The 11,708-nt window shown below is 45.9% G+C and overlaps 1 pseudogene across 1 annotated transcript; it reads left to right on the top strand.

Moving 5' to 3' along the window:
* Positions 1-7,996: 7,996 nt before the first annotated feature.
* Positions 7,997-8,671, top strand: LOC308422986 (large ribosomal subunit protein uL13-like; annotated as a pseudogene). The gene has a single exon. The product of its transcript is annotated as a large ribosomal subunit protein uL13-like (transcript).
* Positions 8,672-11,708: the final 3,037 nt, after the last annotated feature.

The raw sequence follows: 11,708 nt of genomic DNA, 5'->3' as shown, positions 1-11,708 counted from the left end.
CTAAAGGCCAGGATTTGTCCACCCTTACATGGAACAACACAAAATAAAGATGCTATATTTGTGCCCAGTGTGGCTGTGGCTGCCTTGGCCATCGTTACCCAACATTCCCTGATAATACACTATGGGACCCACATAAACTAAAAGAAGAGGTCTGAGGATCCAGTCTGAAGTAGGTGACAAGACCTCAGATCTCAGGACACCAACCCAAGAGACAGGCTAGATGTAGAGCCCATGGTCTGAGTGAAGCATTCTCCATGAACATGCTTCCTTGGACAACTAAGACTGCTGAGTCCAGCTTGGCCATGTAAGGGACAGTATGACATGGTTTCCTGACCCTGAAACAGAAGCCTCTGTGAGTGTTGATGGTTGCTGTGGGTGTAAGGTTTGTTTGTATAATAGTGTACATATTTCCATGTTCCTCCTTCTAAGAATGTCCCCTCTGCCAAGACTAATGACTTCATGATAATCCAAAACATTAAGAGTCTGGGAGGCAAGGGTGTCTATATCTCAGCAAAATGGTAGTGTTGGGGTTCAGAAATTGCCACACAAACCATATGAACACTGATTTCTGTTAAGAATAGTTTATTGAAAGCACACCATAACACTGGCCAGACCAGGGACATATATAGAATTATCTGAACTGTGACAACAGACATTTTTCTCTGTCAGCTTACAAAAGGACAAAAAAAAAAAAAAAAAAAACAAAAAACAAAAAAAAACAAAACAAAAAAAAAAACTACAATGAGTTCATACACAGGCAGGAAATACTGCCCAGTGGTCAGCTCTGACTCAAGATATTTTAGACATAACAGTTTATATTAACCTTTGATTTGATGAGCCCTACGTAAAGCTTTGTGGTATTTCTCAAGATTAGCAAAGTTCATACAGAACAAAACAGGGAATGTGGTTAGCAAGCATGTCCTTGATCTGAGCCAAATCACATTTCTGAGTCAATGACTGGCAAGCATGTTATAGCAACAATGTGAAATAGTTGGGCCAGCATGGAACAAAATGGCTATAGCTCTTCTCGGGGTAGGTAGAACACTGTGATCTTCAGGACAGCCCTGAAGGCTGTGGGAAAGAATGCTGAAAACATGAGTTTGAACACAAATACATTCTCAACTATGCAAAATATAAGAATGCAGTATGAATTGTATAAGGAGCTTTACAGACTCTAAAGGAACAGAGGCAGCTGTACTATGAGCCATCTTGTTAAGAAGATACTAAGAAAGAAGGTAAAGAGATTTAGGGAGAGGTGATCACAAACAAAATCTCACCCAGCTAAAATTTTTTGTTTATGTTTACTAAGGCTGGTGGTTTTCTGAGTTCAAGGTTGGCCTGGGACAGAGCTAATTTAGGTCCAGGCCCAGGCGTTGTGGAAATGGTAACTTCAGAGTGGGATCCCACCCAACTGTGCTTGTCAAGGGGCTGGGGTCACAGGATGAAGATTCATGGGATAATCAAAAAGGAACCTGCAGTAATGACTGAATTGACACATTATAAAAATACTGGGCTTTTGATCTGCAAGAGATGAGCTACCCAGGGAATTTTTAGAACAGCAACAGAAAGCTGTCTCAAACAGAGCAAAACAGAGAGAGCAATCTAAAAAGCTGTCTCGAGTAGAACACAGGCCATCAGCTTGGACCCATGATGTGACCTCAAGTAGTTTGTTTCACTGTTCCCAGATATCCCTTCTCTCAGGAACTCCTCGGCAAACTGAGGCTGGTCCTTGCCACAAGGCACTCTCATGGTCTCCAGGCTTTATACCTCAGCATCCCTGAGTCTCACAGGATAAAATGTTGGACATCCATGGTCCATGGTGCGTGCTGGGTATATGTATGTCATCTGAAGTGATATAATCTCCTCTCCTGGGCTGGAGAGTTGGCTCAGTGGTTAGGAGCAATGGCTGCTCTTCCAGAGGTCATGAGTTCAATTCCCAGCAACCACATGGTGGCTCACAACCATCTATAATGGGATCTGATGCCCTTTTCTGGTGTGTCTGAAGACAACTACAGTGTATATAATAAATAAATAAATAGATCTTTAAAAGAAGAGTAAAAAACAAAATAATCTCTCCTGGGAGATCCATAGAAAAACGGTGCTCAGCAGCCAGGAGCACTTTCAAAGGGCTGCATCTGCATTTATGGATCAGCCACAAAGGGAGGCCTGGGTAGTCACATTCCCATGTCTCTGGTCAGCTAATCGCTTTTCCAGCACTGTCCCTGCCTGTCAGGCCTTTGGTGCCTCTCAGCCCTTCATCTTCCTTCAGCTTTCAACAGCCTTTCTAAACTCTTCTATTCTCTTTTCTTTTTCTTTTTTGTACGATCTCACTCTGTAGTCCATATTATTGTGGAACTCTATAGCCCAGACTAGCCTCAGACATATAACAATATTCTTGCTTCAGCCCCCCGAGTGCTGGCATTATAGACATGCGCTCCCATGCCGTCAGTTTCTCAGCCCTTTATCTCCTCAGTCCTATAACCCCTTAGACTCTTGGGCTCCATAGCTCCATAACCAAGTCTCTTGGACTCATAGTCCCCCAGATCTACAGATCTACAGACCTTCATGGACTCATTATGGTCCCAAGACCATCAAACACTCAAACCTGCAAACCTCATACGCATAGCCTCTCAGCTCCTCAAATCCACACACCTACAGATTCTCTGCCCCTGTGCTGACTAGTTTTTGTCAACACGACACAAACTGAGTAATATAGGAAGAGGGAAACTCTATTAATGAATTATTTCCATCAGACAGGCCTATTTTCTTAGCTAATGATTGACAGGAGAAGGCAGCCCACTGTGGGTGGTGCCGCTCCTTAGCAGGTGGTCCTATGTTGTATAACAGGCTGAGCTGGGAGGTGGTGGCACTCATCCTTAAACCTGGCACTCAGCACTCGGCAGGTATAGGCTGGCAGATCTCTGTGAACTCAAGGCCAGTTTGGTCTACAGAGTTCCAAGACAGAGCTAAAGTAAGCATGCAAGCAGGCAGGCAGGCAGGTAGAGCCCAGCAAACTACAGAAAGCAAGCTAGGAAGCAGCACTCCTCTGTGTTCTCTGCTTCAGTTCCTGCCTCCAGGTTGCTGCCTCTAGTTTCCTGCCTTGCTTTTCCTAGACTTTAACATGTAAGGCAAACAAGGCCTTTCTTCCTCTAAGTTGCTTTGGGTCGTGGTATTTGTCACAGCGATGGAGAGCAAACTAGGATGGCCTCCCAAGTCTTCAGGTTTTCACTTCCTCCCCCAGACTCTACAAGGCTCTCAGCAGCTCAGTTCAAATCCTCTTCTCAAAGGTGTGAACCCAAAAGCCTCCTAGCTTCGGCCATCAGTACCTCAAAGCCGCCTTTCTATTTTATTTTGTTTGTTGAGACAGGATCTCAAGATGTAGTCCTGGCTGTCCTGAAGCTCACAAACCCTTTCACTGTATTTATTGTTGTGTGTGTGTGTGTGTGTGTAGGGGCAGGGCCCCATATCCACACATGCCACAGAAGTACAGGAAGGTCAGTGGACTTTTGGAACTCTGTTCCCTTCCTTCTTCCACTACACAGTTTGTTAGGGGATAGTTTCCTGAGTTCTCAGGAATGAATTCCACCTTGCTGGCGGAATCAAAACTGAGTTCATGTTCCCCTGCTATGAAACCCAACTCCTATCCTGCTTCTTCAGGTACTTCATGTTGGTCTGTTAACCAGTAAAAGAGGTAAAGAGGGAGGATGCTGTTATCCCGTTATCTAAACTAAGGCAAGTCATAAGGCTGCTTGTCTTGCCTTAATTCACTATGTGCAGCTTGCCTCCTCCTGTGTACCTGTGTCACTCTAGACTCCAGGTCAGAGTCCAGGAGGGGACCTTACCTCAAATGCTGACCGAAGGGCCCTGAAACCAGGTAACTAGGATAAGGCCGAGTCACCAATGTTAACTTCCTTCTTAACCCCTTGTGTCAAAATAGGATTGGTCAATGCAGCAGCCTGCCCCCATCCTCCCCACTTTGTGTTCCCATCCTATAAAAATGTGCAATCTCCCTTCGGGGACGCAGTTGAGATCCTGAACTAGCTGCCCTCCTTGTGCATGCAGAAAAGGAAAGCTTTTGTTTTGAAGCTTCTAGTGCCTTTTCTCAGCTTCCATCCCAGACCTTTGAACTCAGGTTGTCGAGCATGCACGGAAGTGCACGGGGCCGGCCTGAACTCACGGAAATCTGCCCGCTGCTGCCCCCTAAGTGTTGGGATTAAAAGGGTGCACTGTTGCAGCTCACTTCTTTTTGTGTCCGGGTCCTATTGAGTTGCTCAGGCTGGCCTTGAGTTTGCATGTACCCTGCTTCAGCCTCCCAAATAGCTGGGATTAACCCAAGCGGCATCATCACACCCTCTTCTGAGAATAATTTCTGAGGGGCTGTTATTTGATATTTTATTGTGGAGGCCACCATCTGTCACCACGACCTTTGGCTAAGGCATGAGGACATAGAACTGCCTAGTCTCGGCTCTTAATTTGCCAAGACTTTCTCGGCCCAGATGGCCAGGCATCTGCAGGTGCTACTAGTCTGGGTCACCTCCCACAAATCCTCAAAATTTCACCACGAACCCAACCTTCAGAGTCTGTAATAGCTCCCAGACTGGGCCAGGCTTCTTCCTTACAAATCACAAAAGGTAATGTAAAAATTTTTTTTCTTTGAGACAGGATCTCATTGTGAAATTGTAGTTTTGTCTGGCCTAGAACTCACTACATAGACTAGGTTGAGCTAAGCTCACAGAGATTTGCCTGCCTCTGCCTCCCAAGTGGTGAAATTAAGTGGGTGTACTTTAAAAAAAAGGATGTTTAAAAAGATTATGTGTATGTGTGTATTGCTGTGTGCCTATGAAGAAATGTCATCTTATTTTTTTCCCAAGTACATGGGTTTCTTTCTTCTGTGTGTGTGTGTTTATGCCATATGTATGTCTGGTGTCTGTGGAGACAAGAAGATGGTGTCAGATGCCCTAGAGCTGGAGTTTTAGGCTCTTTTGAGTTATCTGAAGTAGGTGATGGGAATCAAGCTCTGCTCTGTGCAACCAATCTCCGAGCCATCTCTCCAGCCCCAAGAGGTTTATTTATTTATTTGTTTTTTTGAAACAGTCTTAGGTTGAGCAGGCTATGTAGCTGAGGGTGACCATGATGCTCTCTTCTGGCGTGTCTGAAGACAGCTACAGTGTACTTATATAAATAAAATAAATAAATCTTGAAGCAGAAGAAGAAAAAGAAAAAGAAGAAGAAGAAGAAGAAGAAGAAGAAGAAGAAGAAGAAGAAGAAGAAGAAGAAGAAGAAGAAGAAAGCATCAGATCCCATTACAAATGTTTGTGAGCCACCACCATGTGGTTGCTGGGAATTGAACTCAGGACCTCTAGAAATGCAGTCAGTGCTCTTAACCACTGAGCCATCTATCCATCCCACAATGAAAATAATATTATGGTTGGATATGATGGTTTGTATATGCTTGGGCCAGGGAGTGGCACTATTAGGAGGAGTGGCCTTTTTGGAGTTAGTGTGTCACTGTGGGTGTGGGCCTGAGACCCTCATTCTAGCTGCCTGGAAGTCAGTCTTAGATAAGACTGCAGGTAAAGATGTACTAGAAGCCAGTCTAGAGGCCTGCAAATGAAGATGTAGGACTCTCAGCTCCTCCTGCACCATGCCTACCTGGATGCTGCCATGTTCCCACCTTGATGATACTGGACTGAATCTCTGAACCTATAAGCCAGCCCCAATTAAATGCTGTCCTTATAAGAGTTACCTTGGTCATGGGTGTCTGTTCATAGGAGTAAAACCCTAAGACATTGGGGGGGGGTGTCACCACAACATGAGAACTGTAAGAAGCATAGCACAGGAAGGTTGAGGAACCCTGCTCTAGAGAATCCTTGTCAATGTACCTTGATGTCTGTGTGTGTGTGTGTGTGTGTGTGTGTGTGTGTGTGTGTGTGTCTGTATGTCTGTGTGTACACGTACATATACCTGCCCAGCCTATGTATAAAGACCAGAGAACAATTTTATGGAGTCTGTTTTTTCCCTTCTTCCTTTACATAGGTTCTGGGGATTGAACTCAGGTGGTTAGGTTCACACAGCAATGCCCTTACCACCACCTCTGGAGACAGAGCACATTTGTTTATCCCTCTATCAGTCAATGAGTGCTTGCACTGGTCTTTTTGGGCAATGATTCAGGAACAATTGTGTACGAGGTTTTACATGGGTACATCTTTCCAATTCCTAAGCAAGCACCTAGGGTGGAATCTCTGAGCTGAATGGTGACTATAAGTGTAACTTTCTTAAGTTCCACAGAATGGTGTTCCACAGTGGCTGTGACATTTTCCCTCCCCAACAGCGACAGGAAGGTTCCAATTGCTCTACATTCTCACCAACATTTGTGACTTTTTGGGAGGGAATGCCGTTTTGTTTTATAGATTTTATTTTTATTTTATGTTTGTGAGTGTTTTGCCTGAATGTATGTCTATGTACCGTGTGCATACATTGTCCACAGAGGCCAGAAAAGGGCATCAGACTTCCTGGGACCAGAGCTACCAAAGGCTATGAGAGGCCATGGGGGTGTTGAGAACCACACCTGCTGAGCCATCTCTTCAAACCCAGTGTTTTCAGGTTTTCGTATTACATTTTGCTTTAGAGCCACAACTGTCCTAGAAAACTCACTACGTAGCTCTGGCTGGCTTCCAATTTGCAGTGATCATCCTACATCAGCTACTAAATTCTGGAATTATAGGCATCTACCTACAATTTGTTTTTTGGAATTATTTACACATTAATTCATTCAGAAAAATGAATTCCTTTTTTTTCTGTTATAGTGCCCGAGATGGAACCCAGGGTTAAGCATGCTGGGCAAATGCCCTACACTGCACTACTTTCCCGACCACCACCGCTGCCCTTCGTTTTTTTTTTTTTTTTTTTTTTTCTTTTTTTTCTTTTTTCTTTTCTTTTAACGGAAGAGATCTCATTTTGTTGCCAGGCTGACCTCAAACTCCTGGACCCAATCAGCAGAGGCAGCTGGACCACAGGTTCATGCCACCTTTGCCACGCTTTCGCTTTCTTCTTCTCCTTTGCAGAGCTGTGAGCAAACAAACCCACAGGCTGTTCATCTAGGCAAGCCTGTGCCACTGAGCTACTGTTGCAACAAGAGGTACATACACTTAGTGAGTGTAACAAAAGTTACAGTTTACTATGCCAAGGGGTCTCTGCCCTCTCTAGGAAGGGCTCAGTGACCACAGGGTGGACAATGGAATATCAATTGGTCTTAGGTCCCTTCTTGAACCTAGGTAACTTTAGTTGTACCAAGTGTCGTGCTCTGTCTGTCCCAACTGCCCTCCAGATGGTTGACCTTTCTGTTAATTTTCTTACTTCCTCTTAGGAATCTCTGCACATATGAAGAGATGCCACCTTGATCTGCCCAGCAGCTGGAGAGTCTCCTCCAGGATCCTGAACCTCAAGTCAGAGACTTCTGTTAGGGAGAGACTGGACCTGACCTTCAGGTGAGATATGTTGCACGGGTGAGCAGCCTTGGGGAGACAGGCTTAGGATCATAGTCAGGAATTTAGGGTGAGCACTGTGTGATGACCCTCAGCATAACTTTTTTTAAAAGATTTATTTATCTATTTCATGTATATGAGTACACTGTCACTGTCTTCAGACACACCAGAAGAGGGCATCAGATCCCATTACAGATGGTTGTGATCCAACATATGGTTGCTGGGAATTGAACTCAGGACCTCTGGAAGAGTAGTCAGTGCTCTTAACTGCTAAGCCATCTCTCCAGCCTATCAGTATAATTTGTACTGACTACATGTATCTATCTTCTTGCTCATGACAGCTACACACACAACCATTTCTCTCTTCTTCCTTCCTTCCTTCCATTTTTCCATCTTTTTATACAGACCTGGCTGACCTGGAACTAACTCACTATGTAGAGGAAGGCATGTTGAGCCATCAAGTCCAGTTTCTTTATAATTGAAAAGGTCGCTTTCTCAGGAGGCTGTGGAGGATGGCGGGGGAGCAAGTTCTAGTATTGGATGGTTGAGGCCATCTTCTGGACTGCCTGGCAGCCATTGTGGCCAAGCAGATACTGCTGGGCCAGAAGGTGGTAGTTGTACTCTGTGAGGGCATCAACATTTCTGGAAATTTCTACAGAAACAAGTTAAAGTGTCTGTCCTTTCTCTGAAAGCAGATGAACACCAACCCTTCTCAAGACCTCTAATACTTCCAAGCCCCCAGACGCATTTTTTGACGCACTGTGCAATGACTGCTTCCCCACAAGAAAAGGGGAGACCAGGCTGCCCTGGACTGCCTCAAGGTGTTGAATGGGATCCCTCCACACTATGACAAGAAAAAGCAGGTGGTGGTCCCTGCCACCCTCAAGGTTGTGTGGCTGAAGCCTACCAGAAAGTTTGCTTACCTGGGTCGTCTAGCTCATGAGGTCAGGTGGAAGTTCCAGGCAGTGTCGGCCACTCTGGAGGAGAAATGGAAGGAAAAGGCCAAGGTCCACTATCGAAAGAAGCAGGAGCTCTCGAGGCTATGGAAACAGGCCAAAAAGAATGTGAAGAAGAAAATCTGCAAGTTCACGGAGGTCCTCAAGACCAATGGACTCCTGGTGTGCAATAAAGACTGTTTGTGCCTCCTGCCTGCCTGCCTGCCTGGCCTGCCCTTCCTGACCAGGTAAGAAGGAACCAAAGGTTCCTTAGTCACTGTTCCTGTGGGTAGAGGGTACATTTAGACAGCTGAGAGTTAACCACCTGCTTAGTTTAGTAGGGCTGCCACGCCCACCCGTCCCAATACCATATCCCACAGCTCTGAAAATGAGGCCCACACACCTGGGCTGGAACTCAGAAGTGCACACTGAAGATGATGACTGAGTACAGGCGCTGCCTTTGCTGCTTCCCAACAGACCACAAGGCAATATTTTTTCTGTAGGGTTCTATGTGCTAATAAATTATTTGACAAAAAAAAAAAAAAAAAAAAAAAAAGAAAGAAAGAAAGAAAAAGAAAGGAAGAAAGAAAAAGAAAAGGTCTATGTTTATATTGTTCTTAGAGTTAGACCACAGTTCTGCTGAAAGCTTGGGGAAGTCTGTCATTATCTGTGTTTGACCCACTCAGAAGTCCATTCTTGAACCTAAATAGTCTTCAACTATTCTGAATCCAGATAAAATCCTGCCCTGAGTGTCTCCCTCTTGCTTGTGAGTCAGGGAGAGAAGAACTCAAGTTAAGATGTGTATATAGGACTACTCAGTGGTCATTATCTAGGGATCACCAGGATGTTCTTTATCCAAGTAGAGTCCGGCAGGCCCAGCCTTTGTCTGCTGGGAATCCCTTTGTCTATTGTTCCGTGGTGTGAGACAGAGAGGTAATGTGATCTGACAACAGGTTCCATGGCTATACAGGCATGTCTGTCCTGCAGGAGGCAGGAGAGACACCCTGTCCCATTCCAAATCCTCACCTAGGCTCCCAAAGGGACAAAGCTTTGCCCATTCTGGAATCAGCTGTCCCTCCCCTAAGCTGACTTCCAAAAGCTTAGGGTTGCTGGTGACATTCAGCCCCAGGAACACCTGCAGAGCAGAATGGAACAGGGACCCTGGTCTGTCGCTCCTGAAGCCCACAAGCTATGGCGCGGTGGTTGTCTGAACAAGAATGGCCCATAGGCTGTTATGTTTGAATGCTCAGACCTCAGCAGTGGCATACTTGGAAGCGATTAGGAGGTACAGCCTTGTTGAATTGGTGTGGTCTTGTTGGAGGAGGTGTCACTTGGGGTGGGTTTTGGGTTTCCAAGGCCCAAGCCAGTCACAGTGTTGCTTTTTTCCTGCTGCCTTCAGATTTGGTTGTTAGAACTCTCATCTTCTTGTCTGCCTGAATGCTGCCATGTGCTCTGCTATGATGAGAATACACTGAACCTCTGAGACCGAAGGCCAGCCACAGTTAAATGCTTTCTTTTGTAACAGCTGTTGTGGCCACGGCATCTCTTACAGCAACAGAAGTGACTAAGCCACTCAGAGCCAGAGACCCCCCCCCCCACAAGTACTGTGTGCCATCCAACCTCCCCGCAGCAACCCTGCCAGACTTTGATGAGTGAGAAGATTGAACAGGTAATGTGGAGAGTGCCTGCCACAAGCTGAACAAGAGAGGGACAGTCAGAACAACAGGTACCACAGAGCCCACGTGTGGCAAAAGGATTACCTGGCAAACAGGCAGAAACAAGGAAAGTTGAGAGCTTACATTTGACTCTCGAGGTTACACTCATTTTAGTTTTGTGAGTGTCTTCCTATTTTCTGCTCAATTCCTACACTGAATGTTAAAGCAGCGTGAACTCCTAGGTGGTGGTGCACAACATAGGCTAAGCTCTCCATGAACTCAGAGGGGTCCATGGTCATCAGCTAAGCACCATTGCAAGTGCAGAATTCTCAAGAAACTCCCAGCATTCCACTGGCTGGGCCAGTCAACTCCTGTCTGCACTAAGCCCCTAGGACTCTCAGGAACCACCCAGGCTCTTCAGCCACATCCTCTGCCTTCACCCAGTCTGCCCATCAGTGGATGGCACTTGGCTGCCTATTGTCCAATGGCAGATGGTAATTTCCCAGGTTAGACATGTGAAGTTGAACCTTCCTGTGTTGTCCCAGGTTAGACATGTGAAGTTGAACCTTCCTGTGCTGGCTGGTTGTGTCAACTTGATACAAGCTGGAGTTATCACAGAGAAAGGAACCTCAATTGAGGAAATGCCTCCATGAGATGCAGCTGTAAGGCATTTTTCTCAACTAGTGATCAAGGGAGGAGGGCCCAGTCCATTGTGGGTGGTGCCATCCCTGGGCTGGTGGTCCTGGGTTCTATAAGAAAGCAAGCTGAGCAAGCCAAGAGAAGCAAGCCAGTAAGTAACATCCTTCCATGGCCTCTGCATCAGCTCCTGCTTCCTGACCTGCTCGGGTTCCAGTCTTGACTTCCTTTGGTGATGAACAGCGTTATGGAAGTGTAAGCTGAATAAACCCTTTGCTCTCCATCTTGCTTCTTGGTCATGATGTTTGTGCAGGAATAGAAACCCTGACTAAGACAGGTAGACAGGTGAAATTGAGCTCATCTGTGGTCTGGGAGGCAGGAATAAATAAGACTTCTGTGGAACATCTCAACCCCCATCTCCAGTCAGGGATGTCCACAGGTACCCACTCCCTTCGGGCTTAAGGAGAGCAGAAGCTGAGACTCACACAGACTAACCTGGCAAACACCCAACGCCACCACAGTGCTCTTGCTCTCATTTTGTCTTGGGGGAAAGAAAAGGTCAGAATATTCCAGAAGCAACTTTAGACAAGCAGAACCATCTGTTCAGTTTAAATCCTCACTAAGAATAATCCTGCAGATGGAGACAAGCAGAAATTGCAAGGTCCCCGTCACAGTGCTGAGGGATTATTCGCTCTGTAACTCCATTTCCCGTGTACCACATGTCACTCTGTCCTACTTATCAGGAATGAAAATGTGCCACCAAAAAAGCCATACACTTTCCAAATGACCAAAACAGGACAGGAATCTCACAATCTTGCAGCTTTTCCCCCACTGAGATCTGGCCTGTGCTTCCCCCAAAGCAGGACGGACATTACCCTGTCTCTATCACCCCAAGCTAAGCACAGGCAGACACGCTGAGGTTGATGGTGCACAGACGCTGTAGGTCAAGTTGAGGATAGAAGTGATACTGCAGGACCACCAGCAGCTCTGGGATATCA

This window comes from Micromys minutus (assembly GCF_963924665.1).
Source record: "Micromys minutus genome assembly, chromosome: 1".
Lineage (NCBI taxonomy): Eukaryota > Metazoa > Chordata > Mammalia > Rodentia > Muridae > Micromys > Micromys minutus.
Note: the sequence above shows the minus strand (reverse complement) of the source record. Positions and strands in the feature narration are given on the sequence as shown.